Here is a 20,521-nt window from a genome sequence, read left to right as displayed (position 1 = left end):
TTCTGTTAGACTTTGCAACTGACCTAGTCCTCCTAACTGCTGAGAACTTCTGCATGTTCCCTATATCTACATCTACACGAGGCTCCTCTCCACTCAACTCTGACAGGTTGGTCAAATCTATTGCATATATGCAAAGTGTAACTGTCTGAATACCTCCTCCTCCCAGCTGCCTTCTTTCCAACTGCCAGTTCCCATTCCCCACCACCCTTCTCAACTTATCTAGTTCCCCCTTTGTGCGTTGTAACTGCACCTGAAGGGCACAGATCTTATGCTCCTGCTCCTCTATCAACTTATTTCTACTACAGATTCTGTATTACCAGGAGAGTATCTCGTTAGTATGCCCACTGACTTCCCAACTGCAATCCCCCCAATGAAAACACTGAACAAAGCCCACACTGTAACCCACTACTCACAAACCTATGAGAGAGCCCACACTTCCCACACATGGTAAAATTTTACAGTTACTGAAAAAACTATATGTTTATGTTACCTAATTTCAGTTACACCGGTAAAACTATTTATAGAACTAACAATAGCAGTCTTGATATTCTCAGTCTACTAAGATATCAGCTACTTATATTATTACTACCATATCACAGCTAATACCAATACCAATAAAACTTCACAAAATTATTAGCTAAAACCAAAAATTCAAGCGGCCACTGGAACACTCAATGAAGTTAAAACACTGAATGAAAATTTTACTAAAATGTTTCCCTAGAAACAACAAGAAATTCCAGCTGAAAACTAAAGCACAAAATTTATTAAACAACTTTAATGCACAGAAAACTCTAAAAAACACAGCGAGTGGATGTTTCCAAAAGTTTATTAAATAGTTATTTCACTACAAATGGCACGAAACACTGCTGAAAACTATTAAATTTAATAACTGTATAACAGTGCACAAATAACTTCATCAGTACTTAGCTTTATAACCACTAGAGCTGCAACTGCATACCACAAAATGTAAACACACTACTGAGGCGTGAGGCTAGGACGAACGATGTAAGCACACTCACGAGTAACAGACCACTTGAGTCAATAACACAGGAAGAAAGACTGATATTAATGAAAATCCACTAGTAAGTTACTTTTACAGCAAATATTAACACAAATAAACTTTAAAATAAGTAACTGAAGACTAAAACTTTATAAAATATTTACGAGCAATTTCAACAGCAGTCCAGAACACATGATGTCACACCAGCGGATGTTATTGAAGCCAACATTAATTTGACATTTGGATGAATTGCACATACAAGTACTGAATGTGTTTCAAAAGCTCCAACTGTTGTGGTTACAAAGGAGCAGGCGTTTCTGCTTGTGATGAATCTTTTCCCCATTTATTGTTATTGCAACACAATCTTTTTTGCTGAGACATAATCAAGAAAACATCATCATCTTCAAAAAAAGGGAGGACATTTTGTTTTACTTCATAATTGAGTTTATTTCCTTTTTTGATTTGCAGGTGTTGCCTAAATACCACCTTCCATCTTTAGTTTCCTAGCCTTCTTCACCATTCTTTAATTTTTTTTTTTTTTTTTTTTTTTTTTTTTTTTTTTTTTTTTTTTTTTTTTTTTTTTCCAAGAGTCCAGCTATTTGGGGCCAGGGTCAAATTTTGCTTGTGGCATCATTGGTTGACTTCTACCATAATAGAATGGTGATGACTTACGACAATCAGTTCCATATACAGTAGTTCATGAACCTATAACAAGGAATTCAGAAAGTTCATGAATATCCTGGTTTGAAGTATAGCAGATGTATTCTTGTTTTTAGTATATCAAGACATATTGTTTTAGTGCTTACCTTCAGCTACAACAATGATGACTGATAATTCAAAGATTCAGTACTGACCACTAAAATTGACACAGAAGACTGACACTGTGAAAATTGCCAATAATGAAAGCGATAGTTCAGACTTGTGATTCAGCAGTGTATCACTGCTGTGAGGATAGAGCCTTAAAAAGCTATTGCTGCTCTATAATGCCAATGGAAACTGAGTGCACCAACATGCATTGTGAGGTTAAAAAGTTGTAAAGCCACATAACATTCCATGATGATCTTCTAGATTCTATAATCTTAAGAGCATTTTCTAAGGTTTTATTATATTTATGTTCTATACTGTAAAATAGTGCAAAAACACTTCTTATTAGCATAGTTACATTCCCTAAACCAAAGGTGGATCTTATACTATTATAAGACACTACAATTACACATTTTTTTTATTTGCAGCTTCAAATTCTATCAGTTTTTTGTATTTCTCAATAATCCATTTTCCTTACTTTTGATAGGTATTCTTCCTCATCAGCATACAAAATACTGAAATTAAACAATATAGCTGAGTCATTCCATGTCATATCAACACACTACAAATAAAATTTTTACCTCACCCTCTTCGATTTTGCTGAAAGTTGGTATACTTATAGTGGGCGCTGAAACTAAGAAAAATACCAAATTTCAATTTTTTACCTCAAACCATTCCTGAAATATGGCCATGTAAACTTTTCAAAAACTGGCCAAAAATGTGTGAACGGACTTCTTTAAATTGCCCTAGGAGCTGCCCTAATTGAGCTAGAGAACTTGGAAAGGTGTCATTTTGCAGCATTTTTTCATGCTCTTTCCAGTGATAGAAAAAAACATAGCTTCTAATTAATAACCTTTTTCAAAATGGTAATTAATATTTTGATTTAATTTTTTTTACAAAAAGTACATAATTGAAAATTTTCAAAATATTTCCATAACTACTTCATACTGTTGTAAATCACATGGCCAAATATAAATGTGGGATGATGATGGGTTCATTATTTAAAAAAATTATTCTGGACTCTTGTTTTTCACGGCCCTAGTTTGACCAAACTGACCTGTAAGGTAGTACGTCAGTAGAGGACCGAATACATAGGGCTTGATGTCTGTACAATAATTCAGAGACTGGAGCCATTGTTGAGATGATGTAGTCTGCATTGTTACCTTCTAAGGCTTTGTGTGTCTACATCATTATTGTGCATTGTGGTTTTAGTGCAAATCAGTTGTTACCTCTGTGTTGACCAGTCTGTAACTATTATATTTAATAGTTCATTTTCAAGTAAATCTATACATTGAAGGACAGTTTATAGGTGGTTTTTGTATAAATATGGAACCAAGTAAAAAGTGCAGTGCTGTAAGAGTGCAGTGTTGTAATCCATTGAAGAAGTCAAATCATTTTATTAGAGACAGAAAAAAACTGAGAAATGTCACAACATGGATGGCCAAATTATTTCCTCAAATACCAAGTGGTGCCAAGATTTGTGATAAATGTAGGAAAGATGTAACCAAATTGGAAAATACACCAGAGCCCATCAGTGATGAAAGTGTTGAAGATGAATTTTCTGGATCAGAGATAATCATCCGAGACCAAGACCCTGACTTCACTCCAACTTCAGTAGCTGTTAAAAATTTAACACAACACTTCAAGAACTAGGTGAGGCCCCAATTGACAAGAGAAAACTAACATCTAGGTGTTACACCAAAACAAAAGTGAAGAAAATGTCATCAATTACACATAAACTTTTTGTTGCTCCTAAAACTTCTTCATCAGATAGTAATTCTGATGAATCTGTTCTTGAAAATCTTAAAAGAAACTTTAATGCTCCTAATTACATTGTTTGCAGTTCAAAAAAATTTTGAAAGAGAAAGGATTCATGGAAGGTCCAAACCCCAAACCAGGAAAGTGTTTACCAACAGAAACTGTCAAAACTGTACATTCATTTTATGAAATGATGAAGTTAGCAGGCAATGCCAGGTATTAAAGATTGTGTGACAATTACAGAAACAAGTGGAAATAAAACAAAAATATCAAAAAGACTTATTTTGTGTAACCTTAAAGAAGCTTACAAGCATTTTAAAGACAAGTTTCCTAGTATGAAAATAGGTTTCTCTAAATTTGCTGAGTTGAGACCAAAACACTGTGTATTAGCTGGCCGGAGTGGCACACACACTGTCTGGGTGTGCACAACTCACCAAAACATAAAATTAATGACAGAAAATGCCAAACTAAATACAGTAACAAACAGCAGCTAAAACAATTATAAGAAGTGCATTGCAAAAATGCTTTGCAACCCATCATCATTTGATTGCAACACAGGAAATTGTGAATACTGCCCAGGAGAAACTGTCATACGTAAAATTTTAAAAGACTCTTTTCATGAAAACTTAATTGAACAAGTTCAGATCCGACAGTGGACGTCAGTTGACTGATGTAATCTGGAAATTGTTCAGAAAACTTCTGAAGAATTCATAGATTTATTATGTAGTAAGATGTCGACTTTGATTCAGCATGACTTCATTGCCAAGCAACAACGAACATTCCTTAACTCCACAAGAGAAAACCTTATGGAATCTGAATTTGTTGTCATATGTGATTTTTCAGAAAATTATAGTATAGTTCTACTGGATGAAGCTCAGAGTTTCCACTGGACAAGACAACAGATTACCATTCATCCTTTTGTTATATATTATGAACAGGAAGACAAAATTGAGCATATGAGCTTTGTCATTGTTTCTGACTGCCTGGAGCACAATACAACTGTGGTTTACACCTTTCAAAAGAAGCTAATTTCATATCTAACAAATAAATTTCAAAAGATTCCAAAAAAGATATACTATTATTCTGATGGTTCTGCCGCTCAGTATAAAAATAAGAAAAACTTCCTGAACCTTTACCTTCATGTGGAAGACTTCAACATAAAAGCTGAGTGGCACTTTTCAGCCACAGCACATGGGAAAGGGCCTTGTGATGGAGTAGGGGGTTCAGTAAAGAGACTGGCAGCTCGTGCAAGTTTGCAAAGGCCATACCAAAATCACATGGGACCTATTTGAGTGGGCAGTAGATAATATCACAAATGTTGATTTTGCATATTCCACTCAAGAAGACTACACTGCTTCAGAAATAGTCTTAAAAAGCCGACTTGAAGAGGCATTGACAATCAAAGGAACACAGCAATTTCACGCTTTCATTCCCAACACTACATCAAAATTAATAGTCAAATACTTCTCAGGTGATATGCAGAGTTGGGAGAGGGAAGTAACTACATCACCAGACAAACTGAAGTTACAAGATGTATCAGGCTATGTCACCAATGCATATGGCAGAAACTGGTGGCTTGAGTACATTTTAGAAAAAAATGAAGAACTTGATGAAGTGAAAATAACTTTTCTTCATCCATGTGGGGGACCAGCTAAGTCATTCTCTTATGCTGCATATGCAGATGTCCTGTGGGTGTCAGTTGTGGATGTTCTCACAAAAGTGAATCCATTTACTCTGACAAGGAGAACATACATTCTTAATGAAAGTGATGTAAACCAAACCCAGTCAGCTTTATTAAAATGTAATATGTGCAGTTCCAAGACAATTTATTGGGAACCTGTTTTGAACTCAGAACTTAATTTTTCTCTCAGGTTAGTATTAATGTATATTTTATAGAAAGTTGTTTCAAAATTATTGTTAGTGCCTATTATGTTAAATTTAGCTATGTACGGATACCTGTTACTCAAAAACAAGCATTATGTATTTAATTTGTTTAATAGTGTCATTTCAAACATCATGGACCAGAAGTATTATGTAAATACTTGTACTTATTCATACTTTCTTTCAGTTTGTAGTTCAATGCTCAATTTCTTGTTTTTGTTAGGCCTATATCGGTTAATACACTGTTAGTGAAGTTGTATGAAATTAAAATAAGCAATCAACTTAATTATAAAATAATATGATTAGTTTTGGTTTAATAAGGTGATGTTTTGATATTTCTGATACTCTTTTTTACTTACCTTTCAGTATATTTTAAGGAAATTCCTGTTTGTTAAAGGTCAATTTGGTCAAAGTAGGGCCGTTAGTGAAAAACAAGAGTCCAGAATAATTTTTTTAAACAATGAACCCATCATCATCCCAGATTTATATTTGGCCATGTGATTTACAACAGTATGAAGTAGTTATGGAAATATTTTGAAAATTTTCAATTATGTACTTTTTGTAAAAAAAATTAAATCAAAATATTAATTACCATTTTGAAAAAGGTTATTAATTTGAAGCTATGTTTTTTTTTTTTCTATCACTGGAAAGAGCATGAAAAATGCTGCAAAATGACACCTTTCCAAGTTCTCTAGCTCAATTAGGGCAGCTCCTAGGACAATTTAAAAAAGTCCGTTCACACATTTTTGGCTGGTTTTTTGAAAAGTTCCCATAGCCATATTTCACGAATGGTTTGAGATAAAAAATTGAAATTTGGTATTTTTCTTAGTCTCAGTGCCCACTATAAGTATACCAACGTTCTGCAAAATCTAAGATGGTGATGATGAGATACTGCCCCCCTCCCCCCCCCCCCCCCCAAAAAAAAAAAAATAAAAAAGAAAAGAAAAAAAAGAAAAAAATAAAACCCCTAAAACTTGCACATAGAAAATTTTGGCCAACTTTGTAGACACATATCTTTTCATCTAGGCATCCAATGTCAATTAAATTTGATCCACATATAGGCATCATAGGTAGGAATAGCCTTCTGAAGTTTTGGTGTGACCGGTTCACATGAAAAGTAGCAGTGATTGGTCAAACCTTGGCTCTCAGAACAGCGTGCCAAATTTTTTTTGCCACTTTAGATGCTTTTACCTATATTTAGGTGGGGCTAAATCCCTAATTTTTGCCATGGTGTGAGTCAGCATAAAAAGTTGTCTATGTATATTAAAGCAAATGACCAAATGTTTTCTAGAAATTCTAAAAAAGCCTAGCAAACTTGACACATTTGCACCTTCGTATGTGAAGCAAAGATGAGTAGCCTCTCTTTAAAAGCCCCTAAAAATTCAATTGAAAATTAATATACAACCATCAAAGACGATTTAGAACCTTCACACCAAATTTCGGTAGATTTGTAGTTGGTCAAGGGGGGACACTTTTTGATATTGGTCCCTTTGGCATGGAAGCTGTATTTGGTGGTATCACATTGTTGTTGCACATTAAAGTGTTTTTATGCACTAACTTTAATTTTACATAGTTTATAAAATATTGTTTTCCCATCAGTGCTGAAGAACTTCTCTCAAAAATCACGTATTATTTTCCCATCAGTTGTGAAGAACTTCTCTCAAAAATCAGGAACAAAACCTCATAACTTCATGCTGTACTTTACTTTTGGCATGTTGAAGCAGACAGAGTTTATATTCAGACTGATTAATTGGATGACATATACAATGTTCATAACTTCATAAGGTGCTTTGTTGGCTTCAAGAGTGTTTTGTTGACACCACGCAACAGTGTCTTACATTAGCAAACTGACTATTGTTTATGCTGCTTGTCTATTATAGTCTTCATAGATAAAGCTTTTAAATAATTGTTGTGTTTATTTCTAACAGCATCCACTGAAATTTTGTCATATGAGCAACATTTGCAACATCTATATTTATGTATGCTCTCCGCAAGCCACCAAGTGGTGTGTGGCAGAGGGTTCCTTTTACTACTTCCAAGCATTTCCTTTCCTGTTCTGCTTGCAAATAGAGCAAGGGAAAAATGACAGTCTTGAAAGAATACTGCCTTCCCTCCAGTGATTCCCATTTGAGTTCTCAAAGCATCTCCATAACACCTGCATGTTGTTCGAACATTCGAGTAACAAATCTACCAGCCCACCTGTGAATTGCTTTGATGTCTTCATTTAATCTGACCTGGTGTGGATTATAAACACTTGAACAGTACTCAGTGATGGGTCACACTAGTGTCCTTTACAGATGAAGCACACTTTCCTAAAACTCTCACAATAAACCGAAGTTGACCATTCATCTTCCCAACCACAGTCCTTACATGTTTATCTCATATTGTTTTGCAATGTTGCAGACAGGTATTTAATCATCATGACTCTCAGGCAGCACATTACTAATACTGTATTTGAACATTATGGGTTTGTTTCTCCTACTCATATGCATTAACGTACATTTTTCTACCTTTTGGGCATCACACCAGCTTGAAATTTTGTCTCAGTCATCTTGTATCCTCCTTTAGTTACTCAACTTTTGACACTTACTCATACATCATAGCAGCATCAGCAAAAAGCTGCAGAGTGCTGCCCACCTGTCTGATAGATCATTTATGTACACAGAAAATAATAGCGGTCCTACCACATTTCCCTGGGGCACTCCTGATGATAATTTTGTCCCTGATGAATACTCACCTTTGAGGACAAATTACTGGGTTCTATTACTTATGTTTTTATTCTTGTGTCCTTAAAGATACAACAAATATATACATTTTTGGCAAAAGTTAACTGGAATATGACCTATTATGGCAAAAGTTGACCAAAATATGACCTGTTACTATAAAAGGTGTAAATATGACCTTTTATGCACAGTAGAAATATATGTTTCTTTGCTGCAATAACTGCATTTGTGCATAAATTATTGTAAAATTAATCCTGAAGTTCAGGAAAAACATGACTTGTCATTAAAATCCAGACCCCATTTATCATCACCAAAAAAAGGCAAAGATGTAACTGTCTTCAGGCCAGATGATGCTGAGTGTTTTATTGGGATAGCCACAGTGTGGTGCTAATAGACTGTGCTCATAAGGGGCTACACCTGTACCGGATTATGTTACAAAGCTCTTCTGGTAAGGTCCTGGGAAGCCATTGTGGAAACCTATCTGAGGTTGGTCCCCCCCCCCCCCCCCCCCCCCCCTCCCACCCCCCCTCCCCACCCCACTCCTTGGGGATGTCCCAGTGCATTCTGCACATAACACAGTCATGCATACTGCTTCTATGGACTACCTAATTTTGCTTCATCCTCTATTCTCATGACATGGCACCAAATGTCTTCTTCCTCTTCCCTTGGATGAAGAAACTGTTGCTTTCCGTGCATTCCCAGAATGATTACAAGGTGATATACATTGTGGAACAGTCTAATGCTAACTTGTACAACCTAGGTCTCAGACGAGTCATGCATTGTTGGGGAAAAATGTTTCACGTTGAAGGATGAATATTATAATGTTTTAGATTTTAGACCATATATCATGTACTTCACTACTGAATCATGTCATGTATTGGATAGTGCAGCACCTGTTGCTGTGGACCAGATTCTTCACTAAAAGTTGCATGCTAAAGTCTTAGCATATGAAACTCATAAAGTAAATAATAATTATTGGGATACTATCTTTGACATCTTTAGTAATATAGTTTTATATTGTTCAGTTTATTTTCTTGATTGATCCTGAGAACTTAGTTTTTTTAATGAATTGTAATTACTACTATGTTTACAACATACAAATATTTAAAAATAATACGTTGAGAAGCAATTTAAAAATAGATAGTACTTGATTTACTTTGATAATGTCCACAACTTGTATAAGAAACCAAAAAGCCATCTAAGCTGTTCTAGAATACAGAATAGTATGTGATCTAACAAAACACTTAGCTTCAATATAAAATACTTCAATAGCATCTGAACTTGAAACCATTCCACCAAATGGCAGAGCCTTAGTACAGCATCAAAATGGCATCTACATACAACTCATGTTACAAGAAGTGTGATGTTACTGAATTCTTGTGTGCAGAAAAAGAAACTATGGTAAACATCCATAAACATTTGTGTTCAGTGTGTGGTGATGCTGCAGTTGATAGGAGTATAGTTCGGTGATGGGTAAAGAGAGTTACAGCCTCAGGAAATGCAGAAACAGACCTCCATGATCAGCCATGCTTGGGACATCCTGTCACAGCCACAGCTCCACACAAGCTGGAGCGTGCAGATGTCATCATTCGTGCTGACCGGCGCATCACAACTGGACAATTGGATCTACAGTTGTCTGTCAGCATTGGAAGTGTGTCTGCAATGATCGAGACTCTTGAAGATTTAAATAGGTACTTACAATGGGTTCCACGAATGCTCACAGCAGACCACAAGATTCAAAGAAAGGCCATTTCATCTCAATTGTTGGAGCGTTTTGAGACTGATGGAGAGGCCTTTCTGTCACAGATTGTTATGGGGACGATAGCTGGGTGCATCACATTGTGCCGGAAACAATAAGGCAGTCCACGGAGTGGCATCACCCTCATTCACTACAAAAGAAGAAATTCAAGGCAACCCTGTATGCCAGAAATTCATGGTGACAGTCTTCTGGGATTGTGATGGTGTCATTCTTGTGGATGTGGGTCAATCATCTATTTGGAGGCATACATGAAGACTCTGAATAAACTCAAGAACCATTTCTGACGTGTTCAATCAGATAAGAATCCAGCATAAATCTTGCTCCAACACAATAATGCATACCCACACGCAAGTATGAGAACCCTGGAACACATTGCCAAATTGGGTTGGACATCATTGTCTCATCCATCCTACAGTCCAGACCTGGCACCCTCAGACTTCCATCTCTTTCGTCCAGTTAAAGATTTTCTACAGGGAACACACTTAGAAGATGACAAGAGTGTCAGTCATGCAGTGAAAACATGGCTATGCCTACAGGAGAAGGGCTTTTACAAGCAGGGAATACATGCTCTTCCACAATGTTGGCATATGACCATAGAATGTGATGGAGACTACGTAGAAAAATAGGACATGGACAAGACATGTTGATGTATATTGTCTCCAAATTTTGACTCTTAACAATAACTATGTTTTGAGAAAAAATGTGAGGCATTACTTACTGAATGAACCTCATAGTATTATGAAAGGAACAGATTGCTCTTCACCATATAGAGGAGATACTGAGTCACAGACAGCACAACAAGAAGACTGTCATACAGCTGAACTCACTTCTAAAGTAAAGAACACACACACATCCACACATGCACAACCCACACATACATAATCACTGTCTCTAGTCTCCTTAGAAGAAGGCCTTTTGGCCAAATGCTCAAATATATAGTGGACTTTTTGCTGTGTCTGTCTGTGACATGCCTCTTCTATATAGTGAATTGCAATCTATCCTTTTCGTAATACTGTCAGGATCGATGACCATGCAGTTTGGTCCCTTTAAAAATAAAACCAACCAACCAGTCATAATACTGTCGTTATGTTCATTACATAGAAGAGATTTGCTACGTGAAAATCACCAACATATGTTTTATATTTAACATAAATCAGTTCTTTAATTAGTTACCCATGATAGGAAGTTAAAATGTAAACATTATACTGACAGTGGACTAAGTGCACCATGTTTGGCAGTCAATCAAGGGATTCATATGGATTAGAATGCAAGCATATTTTTGTGAAGCTCCCTTATGCCATAACATTATGCAGTATTGGTGCTTACAGTGTAATGTTCATAAGGTTGAATTGTGTGTGCAGTCTGATAATTGAATCAATGAGGAAAATGGTTCCATTTGACAGACAATTTTTTGCATTTCTGTCTACCAACTCTATTACAGAGACTACGACTTGGAGATTGGTAATTATCAAATCCTTCTGCAACTAAGATAAAGTGTTTCTTGAACAAAGTCTGGATAGGTGTAGCTGAACTCACCTCAAGAGTGACAGCAGGCACTAATTCCAATCAGGAATCAGAGTTACCACCATAATGTTTAGAGAATGACTGATACCATCACAAAGTTTCATGACTGAAGTGTAATTCTTTCAGGGTGACAATTAAAGCTTTATGACTGCCCCTTGCATTTTCAGTAACCTAATGAGATCAGTGGGGGTGATACATGAAGGTTTTCTTGAAATGTGGCATGCATTTGATGTTGAGGCAATGGAAAGGGGGTGCTAATAAACTTTTCATTTGTGGAATAATATTTCATAATATCAAAAGAAAGTTCACTTGAAAAACCTGAAATTAGGAGGAGAAGAACGACTGCCCAACACATGCCTTCAGGAGGTAAAATTCCCTGTGCTTCTGAGAATACATTTAAAAGCAGGGTACACTACATATAGCTTTTGAAACTGTTATAGGGATAGGTTGGGGATGGTTGGAAAGAAGATGCAAGTCACAGACACCAGGTTATAGGTACACAATTGTTAGGTTTTGCTGTGTAACTGGAGTCTTCAATGAATAAATATGTCACTGAACAAGATGGAAGCCAGAAGACAGGTAATATTTATAATGTCAGTTGTGAAACATCAATTACAGGAAATGTGGAGTGAGGGGTTGTGAAACTGAGCTAGTTCAACAGTACTGCAGTGAGTATATCTATGAATGCTGTTGTGTAAATATACAAATTAGATATTAGCGTTAGTAACAAAATGGAGGAGATTTTTCCTCATTTTCATTAAGATGTTGGTTAAATTTGCTCCTGCACTTCCAAGTTTCAGTGCCTGTTTAGAGGGACAGTTAATACTTTGTGAATAGATAAGAAATAAAATAAAATACCACTGGGCAGGAGTTATAAATGCTGAAATCTCACGCAATAATAAAATCCAATTTTATTAACTTTTATTGAGTGCAAGGGTTGCCCAGAAAATAATGCATCACATTTTTTTTTCTCAGCCGAAAACAATGCTACAAATGTGAAACGTTACATATGTATTATTTGAAGTTTCCTGAGTGAGTGCACCAAGTTTGTCTCTTCTGCACTTCTAACAGATAACGTAGTTTCAAAATGGCATCTGTAAGTGATGAATGTTACAAGCAACATGCCGTCATTGAATTCCTCACTGCAGAGAAAGAAACTGTGGGGAATATTCACAAACGCTTGTGCAAAGTCTATGGAGCATCTGCTGTCAACAGTTGTACAGTTAGTCACTGGGCGCAGAGGGTGATGTCATCAGAAGGAGGTTAGGTGGAGCTCCACGATTTGCAGTTGTCGGAAGACCATCCATGGTTGTCACACCTCACACAGCCCCCTCTGACTTCCACTTGTTTGGGCCATTAAAGGCTGCCATTTGTGGAAGAGGACGATGAGGAAGTGATTCACACATTGAAGCACTGGCTCTGCCACGAGGACAAGGATTGGTACCGACAGGGCATACACGCACTTGTTTTGCACTGGAGGAAGGCCATTGAATGGAATGGAGATAATATGGAAAAATAGGGTGTGTAGATAAAACAACAATCTTTTGAGATAAAACAACAATCTTTTGTGTGTGTAATTCACATTATGTTCAATAAAGAATTGTTGAAGAAAAAAAAATTGATGCATCACTTTCTGGCCAACCCTTGTGGATTTCCACAGTTTGAAAACGTGCCACTAGAGAAAATACATAAGACTCAAGCGTCTCATCAAGATCCAATGAACTTACTCCATAAACTTCAGTTCAAACTTTGTACTACTTGTATTCACATCTGCACTGTATCCCCAGCAGTATTACTAAACTTCTATATTGTATGCCTGAGTCAGGCAAAAACAAACAGTTAATTGTTTGTAGAGATTTGTAGATTCCTCAAAAGACTCTAAAGGAAGAAAGTTAGGTGATAATAGTAGGATCCTATATTTTAAGAATGCGACAAAAGGAGTGCTGTTAGGGTAACTATGCCTGGAAAGAGATGTTAATGTAATATTCAAAATATTTAATGGTACATCATTTTTGTATTTCAAAGCAGCTGTCCTAGAAAGTTCTTTAGAAAGTCTGTTCAAACCAGTAAGCCACAAATAAATAAAGGGATTGAAATACTGTATTACTTACATTCTGAAAGAAAAATATTGTTTTATTTTAAGAAATAGAAATTAATAATGCTGATAATATAATTGAAAACTATATTGGATAATGTGAATCTAGAGACAGGAAAAACAGCAGTACATAATATACTATCACACAGGAACTGGACAGTTGTTATTGATCAATCACAAGTTGCAAGTATTGTAATTTAACAGTGATAAGACACTTTGATAGCAGCTACAAAAGTAAAGATGGCTGTGGAGACATTGAACAATTTTTTGATGTAGAACTGTTGAGTCACATTTTGAGTGATAGTGTTTGGTTTGCACCCCAAAGTAACAATAGCAGCTCCCAGCTCAAGCTATTGATGGAATGCATCAAAAAGCTCATAGGAATATATGTTTTTGCAGGATCCCACACCCTCCTATATTGAAGTAAAGATGGGAATCTAAATATCACACACATATGAAAATGTTTAAGTTGTAACAGGTACATTGCTAGCCTTTAAAATTGCAGCATCATAAAAGATGGAATGCAGGAAACCTCAAATAGTTGCGAAGTGCACTACAAGATTGGATATGCAAATGATTACCATTTAAGTGCAGCCATTCATGTAGTTTGGAGCAATACCATGTATATTTTGTATAAAAGGCATGATCAAAAAGTTATGGGAATTTTTGTTTTTCTTAAAGAATCTTTATTTATTCATTATCAACATCAACTTTGTTCCCCCTCAGAAGTGATACACTTGCGCCAGAACTTTTTCCAGTGTTGGAAGGCACTTGTAGATTTCACTTTTCATTATGGCATTCAGCTCCTTCAGTGATTCTGTTTTTATTTCATCAGTGGTGGCACAATGACATCCTTCCAGGGTTCTCTTCAGCCTTGAGAATAGAAAGAAGTAGAAGGCGGCAATGTCTGGTGAATATGGTGGCTGAGGCAACATAACAGCTTTGTTTTTTTGCCTAAAAAAATCATGAAAAGCGCTGAGCTCTGAGTGGAAGCACTATCGTGATGCAATTTCCATGAGTTGTTTTTTTTGCAATTCTGTTCTGATCATTTTCTTTGGAAGGTCTCACGAAGATGATGCATAACTTCCAGGTAATATTCCTTATTGACTGTATGACTATAAGGCAGGAACTAATGATGCACTACTCAATTGTAATCAAAGAAAACAGCAAGAAGAACCTTCACATGTGATCGAACTTGCCAAATTTTTTTTCAGTCCTGGCTTTTCGGGCAGTTTCCATTGGGATGACTGGGCCTTGGTTTTGACGTCATACCTCTATACCCTATTATATCCTTCTTTAGAAGTTATGGATCAGTGTCAGTTTCATTCAGCAATTCCTGAGTTATGTTTACATTATTTCATTTTTGGTTGAAATTCAACAATTTTGGAACAAACTTTGCTGTAACACATTTCATGCCCAAAACATCAGAAAAAAACTGCTTAGCGTGAGCCAAAGGATATTCTAACATAAAGCCCCCACCCCCCTTCCAAACTTCCAATGTACAGAAAAGCATTTCTACATCCCGCCATACCCCGACCCTTTACTGGGAATTCTGTTAAACTTGCTTGTACAGTATTGCATAACAGTATGTAATGATTAGGTATGAGAAAAATTGTGAAGGTCGATTATTGCAAGTTCATCATGCAGTTAATGTTGGCAGCAAGTGTAGAGGCCCAGAGTCAGCTGACTATCACCAGTTGGAGAAGGATTAGATAAAAGTGTGTGATTAGTAAGTCCAAACCTTTTATTGTTTCAGGCATGTGCACTAATAATGCACTGCACAAATACTGCACATAGTGGACAGCGTCTTGCTGTGATTCAGTCGAATTATTGATCAGTTTTTTGTCCCTTACTGGCCAATTTAGAATGGGCAATTTTATAGTTAGGAATAAAACAGTTAATGCACGTAATGTTAGTGATGATGAATCTAGACCTAGCGTTAGCAGTGCCCTGTAACAAAACAAAGACAGAGGAATTGACGAAACTGTGGTGGTAATGTAACACTGTTCCACGAAAAAAATATCATTGCAGTTATCAGCCTTCTTGAAGCCAGCAATTTGCATGGATCAAATGTATGTGTTTTTTTTCTGTAAGGTAAAAGGTGTTATTTTTTGCAAAATTTGGAAACAAATATTTGAAAAGAACCATTTTCAGTTTTCTCACAGAATGGAAAAAACTTTCATGAAAACTGGTTTTTCGACGTATAAGAAAGCGGTAGAAAAACTGAAAGTGCATGAAACATCGGGCCACCAAAGAGAAGCTGTACAGAAGTTCACATCCTTAAAATTAAATATAAGTATCAATGTATTTAGCTGATTTCAAAAGAAAAATGACACAAATGAAAGAAAACCAAGCTTGCAGTAAAAGGGCATACTGATGCAACAAGTAACTTTGACAGTTTATTAAGTGTTCAGTGTAGAAATAACCAACAACTTTTAATGCGGTTAGAGCATGAAGCTTACAAAGAGGCATTATGTACAAAAAGAAATTATGGGTATTTTTAGTGATATGCTTCTTAGAAAATTATTGGGTGGTATTAAAAGTGCAGCGTATTTTGCAATAATAGCAGATAAAACAACAGACATAGCCACCAAAAAGCAGTCTAGTGTCCATATAAGATTTCTTGAAGCTTTATTAGACATAGAAGAATGTTTTTAGGGCTATACTATCCACACAATACCACAGTTAGGGCACTGTTTGATATTTTAAAGCGGTTTGTTTTGCCTGCCTCTAATTGTTGAGGCCAATGCTTTGATGGTTCACCTTCAGCTATTGGTTCTTGTTTGCATAATTTTGTTTTTTCATTATGTAAATGAGTGACATGTATTCTGGCAGCTTCTCCCATCACCTCAAAATTTGTTGCCACCCCTTCCCCCCAACCCAAGCCTCACCCCCCCCCCCCCCCACCCCCCGCCTCTCGCTCTGATTTTGTAGTTTGCTGGGCCGCAAGTGGCTCGTGCCTCAATACGTCCAAGAGATAACAGGACTAATGGGTAATGACTTCTGGCACTAACATGTCTTTATAAATAATTGTTTAACTGAGGGTAACACCGCGGTGTGCAGCTAGTCCTACCAATTAATCGAATTGTGCTACCTGTTTTAACAAGGACTGAACCTGTGTGATCATTTAATTTCATGTACATACTAAGTGTTACACTGAGGTATTTGTATGAGTCTGCAGATTCCAACTGTGACTTATTGGTATTATGTTCATAGAATACTGTATGATACGTTTTGTGAAATCCACAGTATAACATTTTGGAATACTTAAAGCAAATTGCCAATCTTTGCACAACATATCCATGTGTGACTGAATATTTGTACAGTTTCATTCAGGCTGTACTTAATTGTAGATAACTGCATCATCTGCAAAAAGTCTGAGATTTCTGTTAATATTGTCTGCAAGATTGTTAATATACAACATGAACAGCCCGGGACCCAACAATCATCCTTGGGGAACACCTGAAGTTACTTCTATATGTGTCCCTGACTCTTCATCCAAATCTTTGAAGGCCCTACACTCAGTGTTATTGTGGCGCAGTATTCCTTCCTTACAGGCATCTTTTCTGTGGTGCTTTTGGCCCTCACTTCATTTTTGTGGATGACAGTGTGCGACTACATCAAACAGTGAGATGGAGGAACTTTGTCCCTTTGTAAGGTCCAGTGCACCATCATGAATCTTCGCTACTTAAGTGTAATTATTACCTTTGAATAAGCATGTGATTTCTGTTCATTTCATTGTATATTCCTTTCAGTTACATTCTCCACTACTCTATAGCATATATTTCTATGTATGATCAAAGTTTCATCTTGCTATTTTACTTGATAGTGAACCATCATCTGAAAGAGACTTTCACCCTTAAGTTTTGCATATCAGTGTACATATTTTACATTGAACACCTTTTAGATTTATTTAATTAAATATCTGACCAACTTTATTGCAAAAATTGAGAAAATTGTGATACTTGCTTAGATATCAACAATGATTAGTTTGCTCCATCCTTCAGGTGTGCAGCCACATAAATTGTGTTTCTTCTTCTAATATTTTGGCTGTATATCATTCAGACATCTTCATAACAAGCTGAAAGACTGATGCTGCAGCTCTTCCTCCATCCTTTTAAACTTGCAGGTGTGTCTCTTGCGCATGCGGCCACATATACCAAGTGCCAGAAATGTTGATCAATGGCAGAGAAGTACAGTATACACAAATTAGATCTGTGGTTGTTGGTCGATTCTTGCTGGGATGTCAGGAATCCCTGCAAACTGCACTGTGGTGATGTTTTTTGTAAGTTTCTGATAAACTGCATGTCCCAAAGTGCCGAATTCCATAATTTATCCAAGCTGAAGCTGAAATCTCTATTGTTGTTGTTGTGGTCTTCAGCCCTCAGACTGGTTTGATGCAGCTCTCCATGCTACTCTATCCTGTGCAAGCTTCTTCATCTCCCAGTACTTACTGCAACCTACATCCTTCTGAATCTGCTTAGTGTATTTATCTCTTGGTCTCCCTCTACAATTTTTACCCTCCACGCTGCCCTCCAATGCTAAATTTGTGATCCCTTGATGCCTCAAAACATGTCCTACCAACCGGTCGCTTCTTTTTGTCAAGTTGTGCCACAAACTCCTCTTCTCCCCAATTCTATTCAATACCTTCTCATTAGTTATGTGATCTACCCATCTAATCTTCAGCATTCTTCTGTAGCACCACATTTCGAAAGCTTCTATTCTCTTCTTGTCCAAACTAGTTATCGTCCATGTTTCACTTCCATACATGGCTACACTCCATACAAATACTTTCAGAAACTTCCTATGGCCACCTTTGGCTTCATTTATAGCACCTTACATATTTGCTGTGGAGAATCTCCATTGTCTTCAAAAACTCTCTTTTAGTTGTAGTAGTTCATCCTGCAGATTGCTCATCAACAATGATGTGAGCCCTGTGAACCAAAACATTCATCATCTTGGAAGGATAGTAGCAGTTATTTGCACATAAATATAAATCTGATGTGTGTCTGTCCCAGAGTGTAATCATTTCTGCACAGGAAAAAAAAAGAAAAAAACAACAAAGGGATGGAAGGCATCCCTTCTTTTAAGTTCAATTGTAAACTAAATTTGCCCATGGGTGGAATTTAGAGGGTTTAAAAATTCTTGTGATTTATTCTTATGGGAGAGGTATTCTCCACAGCAGATAAGGAAGGCACTACCAATGAAACAAGAGGTGGACACAAGGAATGCAGAAGAAGACACACTTCATCTTTTAGGGACTTGGCGGTGAAAGAGGCAATTGAAATTCACTTGACAATATATTTATGTAATAGAGATAGTGGCTTCAGCTTGGATAAGTCATGGAATTTGGCACTTTTGGTAATAAAGTTACAAAGACATCATCACAGCACAGCTCGCAGTGGTACATCGACATCCCAGCACGGATCGACCACGCAGCCATAGATCTAATTCATGCATATTGTACTTCTTTGCAGCTGATCAATATCTGTGATGCTTGCATATGTGAGGCTTCAAATGCAGTAGCAGAATCTGCGAGTTTAATAGGATGGAGCAAATGCTACTGCATCTGTCTTTTAGCTCTCTCTGAAGATGGGTAAATGATATACAGCCGAAATAATAGAAGAAATGCAATTTATGTGGCTGCACATCTAAAAATTTAATGGTGCAGTCATTGCTCTGTAAAAATCATGAAGAATAAGTAGTTTTTTTTTGTTTTTGTTTTTTGTTCTCCTCTAGTAACTGGCTAGGCAGTGTGTGTTTCAACATAATGGAAAGTTATTGAGTATCATATATTTTATTCTTAACATTTCTTGGTGGTATATTAGTTCTATTTATTTATATCAGAAGCCCTAATGTCATATCTTTTTATGTGCCAAAGCAAGTGGTATAAGATTGGTTCTTCATGTCACTTTTATTGTTGGTGAAATAGAATTTGTGGAAGATATATAAGATCAGTTGTGAGGGCTGTATAAGCCAAAGATTATAGACTAAAAAACTATTTTACTGGATAAATTGAACATATTCTGTTTTATGTTTGTGGGATTCTAGATGAATGAATATATAGAGAACTAGAAAGTTATTAGTATTATACATGCAAGATCAGCCATACAGTGAAGACTGAATGTTGTTACTGAAATTTTGTGAGTGTAAACTCAAGCTGGAAAACAAGGTATTTGCAGTGTGAAAAGAGGTCACATTTTATCATAGACATAAGATTGTGGTACGTTGGTGTAATATTTACAGAGACTGACAAAACAATCAGGTAAATGGAGGTTGACATCTTCCATATGAAGGAAAACAGATCTCACACTAGTATGAGGTGTAACACCCCAAAGTTTTTTATGTGGAAACTCTTAAAGCTTTTTAAATAAAACAAACATCATTAACATTCTACATATTTATTCTTCATGCCTACATATTTGCAACCCTTTGCCACTAGAGGGTTCTGAATCATGGTAAGTAGCATATCAGTGTGTAACATAACTATGTTGGTCCATGAGAAAGTTTTCTGTAATTGATTTTCGAATTTGAAGGGTTCATCAGCATGACAATGCTAGACCACACGTGAGTGCTCTGACACATCCAACAATCTGACACCTTGGGTTCACTGTCATCGGTCATCTTCCTTACAGTTCTGATATTGTGACCAACATTTAAAGAATGGCGTTGAGGTCTTCATTTTGATAGTGATGAAGCAGTGCAAGCTGAGGCGAGGTTGTGGCCCCATCAGCAAAGTCAAACATTCTACAATGATGGTATCAACAAACTGACCGCTCACTGGGAGAAATGTGTTCATTGCTAGGGTGGCTATGTTAAAAAATATGTATGTAGAACTGAAGAATAAGTAAGTAGAATGTTAGTAAAATTTGTTCTGTTTCTAAGGGTTATCACATAAAACACATAAAAAATTTGGAAGCTTTATTTCTCAGTGTGTCCTTGTACCTCATACCTTAAATATATTAGTGGTTCAATCA

General features: G+C 36.5%; 1 protein-coding gene across 3 annotated transcripts in view; it reads left to right on the top strand.

Moving 5' to 3' along the window:
• Nucleotides 1-20,521, top strand: part of LOC126323445 (telomerase reverse transcriptase-like) — a 180,682-nt gene that overhangs the window by 82,793 nt on the left and 77,368 nt on the right. The gene's annotated exons all lie outside the window — the stretch shown is intronic.

The sequence above is a fragment of the Schistocerca gregaria genome, chromosome 2, assembly GCF_023897955.1.
Source record: "Schistocerca gregaria isolate iqSchGreg1 chromosome 2, iqSchGreg1.2, whole genome shotgun sequence".
Classification (NCBI taxonomy): Eukaryota; Metazoa; Arthropoda; class Insecta; order Orthoptera; family Acrididae; genus Schistocerca; species Schistocerca gregaria.
The sequence above is the reverse complement of the archived record's forward strand: the minus strand, read 5'-3'. Positions and strand labels throughout refer to the sequence as shown.